General features: G+C 43.1%; 1 long non-coding RNA gene across 1 annotated transcript in view; it reads left to right on the top strand.

Annotated features, from left to right (window-relative positions):
- The window catches only part of LOC106013401, a 15,163-nt gene extending 13,144 nt beyond the window's left edge, over positions 1-2,019 (top strand). The window contains exon 3 of the long non-coding RNA XR_001185338.2: positions 1,694-2,019. This is a non-coding gene — a long non-coding RNA (uncharacterized LOC106013401). The remainder of the gene's footprint in view (positions 1-1,693) is intronic.
- Positions 2,020-3,951: the final 1,932 nt, after the last annotated feature.

Raw genomic sequence — 3,951 nt, 5'->3', positions numbered from 1 at the left:
CACACACCCACTCTCATACACCCTCCCACACACACACACACACACACCCACTCTCATACACCCTCCCACACACACACACACACACACCCACTCTCATACACCCTCCCACACACACACACACACACACACACACACACACACACACATACACACACACACACACACATACACACACACTCACAAACGGTCATTCAGATATATAAATATATGAATAGGGTGGGCAGCTAGGACATTTGTCATGATCATGATCAAAGAGAAAAAGACAAGGGCGGAAAATGAAACTTTTGTTTTCGATGTTCGTACCGGACGCTGGGCAGCAACAGGTGGTTAGTTCTTCGTGGCTGGGTAGAAATAGTTTAGGGGTCAATGCCAGGTGGTGGTCACTCATCTGATCACTAGTGTGGGTGGTTGGCGGGTGCTCAGGTGTGGTTTGCTCAGACTTCTTTCCTTATCTTCAAACATCTATCGTTGTCGTTATGATCCCCCTCTTTCTTTTTTTTGTGTTTGTTACTCTCTCTTGTGTGACGCCTTTCATCTTTGGCACTTTCTGATATTATTTTATTGTGGTGCCAGTGCTGTAAAACGCTTACTGAAACTAAAAACATTATCACTTGTGATATTCTTATTCGAGAGCGTCTTTATACTCCCGAGTCTCTAACAGCAAAATGAATTTATTGTGTATATTTTTTGGCTTCCTACTTAAAGAAACAAACCGAAAACAAAACTCAACCAACTGATGTAATAAATGTGGGGGCACTTCGTTAGCTAAGTTGGTATCATGCTGGACTATGGAGCGGATGGCCCTGGTTCAAATTTTCTTGAACTCTGGTCATTTTGTGGTGTTTTCAACGCTCTCAACCCATTTGTCTTTGTCCTGTTGGAGACGGATGTTAAATTTGGAAGTCCTGCCTCATAAAGTAAAGTAAAGTTGTTCCCACATCTAATCCGGACATTGGGGATTGCCTTGTTAGTGAGACAACTTCCTGGGCCTTTGGTGTATTGTGGTAGGGTGGCCAGTTGACTGTATGCAGTTGCGAGTGCCGTAAAACCTTACCAAAACAAAACAGAAACATATGTGTGTCTCTGGACCAGAAGCATATATATATATATGAGAAGTTAAACTTGAAGGTCTCGCCTCTTCAATAACCTACTAGTGTTGATTGGGGCATTAATCCTTTACCATTTCACCAATTTCACTTCTGTATGACCTAGTTTTGCTGTGAGTCCCATAAAACTAAAAATGTGGATGGTTGGCGGGTGCTCTGGTGTGGCTTGCTCCTTCTTTCCTATCAAACATCTTTCGTCCTCATCTCCCCTCCTTCTTTTTTTTGGTGTTCGTTGCTCCCTTGTTGTTGTTGTTGTTGTTGTTAGCGATTCAGTAGCATCTGAGCGTTAACTCTTCTGCATGATGCCATTCGGTAATAGTTGCATGTTTGTTCTAATTGTTGTCTTGAGGAGTAGAGGCAGTTAGATGTGTGGGGTAGCTTGGGCAGAAAACATCCCCTTGCCCCCTTGTAACACCTCTATTCTTCGGCACTTCTATATATGACGTTATTGTGTTGCAAGTGCAGTAAAACTCTTACTAAAGAAAAGAAAAAAACAACAACAACACCCCCCCCCCCACCCCCGTAAAAATAAAAACCCTCAAACAAAGGCGGAAGAGCTACTAATGAAGGTTTCACTTCGTCCACAGACCCGTCTTACCCGTTGACCAGCAGCCAATGCAGAACGCAGTTCCCCCTGGCTGAGTCCCACTGCTGAGCTGCAGTGTGCCGCGTCGTCGTCGTCGTCGTTGTCGTTATCGTCAAAGGATATAAGGTCGTGATTCCCCGCCGCACCCCCAACCTGGCTACTTCCGAAGCAGCTGCTTCCCGTTCGATGAAGACACTTCTGATGAGCGCCAAAGCTGGGGGAGGCAAGTCGCCTCAGTGTAAAGTGTGCGGAGACGAGTCCTCAGGCTTTCACTATGGGGTGGACTCCTGCGAGGGTTGTAAGGTACGTCATGTGACCTAAGTAGCCAAAAGCTGGAGAGGATGCATCAAGTTTTTATTTTTAACTCCTTGGGATACGTGTGTGTCGCAGCAAATTTTTTCTGTTATAATTTTCTCCATCAAATGCCTGATCTGGAACGGATGTAAGCCGTCATAGCTTGATTCTCATTTCACTTCTCAGAAACTCAAGATGAATGTGTGTCATTCTACGACGAGCATTTTCCTGTTATCCATCTGTTCAAGTTCTCTGTGGGTGGTTGGCGGGTGCTCTGGTGTGGTTTGCTCCTTTCTTCCTATCGAACATCTTTCGTCCTTTTCTCTCCTCCTTTTTTTGTTTATGTTACTCTCTTCTTAATCAATTCTTCGGCACTTGTTTGACCTTATTGTGTTGCAAGTGCCGTAAAACTCTTACCAAAACTAAGGCTACAACTCAAGTTCTGTAAGCAACTTGTTCTTGGTCTACCTCTTCCCTCTTAGCTTTACCTTCTGCTAGTTTTGCAGTGACAGAAACACAGTCTCAGCCTTTATAAATACCTGTGTCATGTAGGTTCAAGTGTCAAAGGTACTGCATTTTTTTCTTTCTCTCTAATTGTACTTTTAGCTGTGACTAGTGTGACCAGCCCCAGCTGACTTCTCTCAACCCTTATCTCATTGAACTCATTCAATTTGTTTCTCTTGTTCTGTGTTATTTTTATTTTCGATACAATTTGACAACCCTTTTTTAGTACTGGTCTGTTATATGTTTGGGTCTATTCTGCAGATGTACACAAGTTTTGGTGGTGGTTGGCGGGTGCTCTGGTGTGGTTTGCTTCTTCTTTCCTATCAAACGTCTATCGTCCTTATCTCCCCTTCTTCTTTTTTATGTTTGTTACTTTTTTGTAATGCCTCCTTATCGTCTGGCGCTCATATGACCTTATGCAGTTGCGAGCGCCGTAAAACCTCTACTAAAACAAACAAAATACAAGTTTTTTCTATGTATATCTGAATATATAATTATTTAGTGAGGGTGAGAGAGAGAGAGAGAGAGAGAGAGAGAGAGAGAGATTGACATCATTTTAAGATAGAGAGCAGTAGGGTTAATGATTTTTTTTCTCTATGGGAGACCCATCTTATCACCTATCAACTGTGTGACATCCCCCCCCCCCCTTTTTTTTAAAATTTTAATTTAGGTGTTGCTAATAAGTATTTTTCCACTCCTCTCCCACTGTCAGTCATTGTGGTATCTCAGCCCTGTGATATACAACAGGGTCAACTTCTTTGTCTTTGTGACCTATAATGGCATGTCAAATTGGAGATCAGGTGCGGGTGGTTGGTGGGTGCTCTGGTGTGGTTTGCTCCTTCTTTCCTATCAAACATCTATCGGTCCTTATCTCCCCTTTTTCTTTTTTGTGTTTATTACTCTCTTGTAACGCCTCTAATCTACTGGCGCTCATATGACCTTATGCAGTTGCGAGTGCCGTAAAACCTCTACTAAAACAAAAAATAAAACAAATCATCTGTCGTCCTTATCTCCCCTTCTTTTTTGTGTTTATTACTCTCTTGTAACACCTCTAATCTTCGGCACTTATATGACCTTATTGTGTTGCAAGTGCCGTAAAACTTTCACAAAAACTGAACTAAACTAAAGAGATCAGGTTGACCCTGGCGGCTGACACCACTGTGCGAGCCGTTTCCTAAATTATCCAGATCTAGCCGCCCGCGTGCCTGTTGCATGACAGCTTAGAGCTCACCATAACCGTCGTGTATTGATTTCTGCCACCACTGTCGCTACAGCTAATTGATGCCTAGTCTTGTTGCCACTACAGATTTGAAATATGTGGTCGCTTTTAAGGACAAGCGAGCTAACCCAGACTTCCGGGGGTTTCCAGACGTCTTGACCTACACCAAAATTGGGCATTGCTCTACCTATAGGAGAAGTTTGGTTTTCATTGGTGTGTGTTTGCTTAGTTATAGAGAAAAC

Source organism: Aplysia californica, unplaced genomic scaffold, assembly GCF_000002075.1.
Source record: "Aplysia californica isolate F4 #8 unplaced genomic scaffold, AplCal3.0 scaffold00860, whole genome shotgun sequence".
NCBI classification, from domain to species: Eukaryota; Metazoa; Mollusca; class Gastropoda; order Aplysiida; family Aplysiidae; genus Aplysia; species Aplysia californica.
The sequence above is the reverse complement of the archived record's forward strand: the minus strand, read 5'-3'. Positions and strand labels throughout refer to the sequence as shown.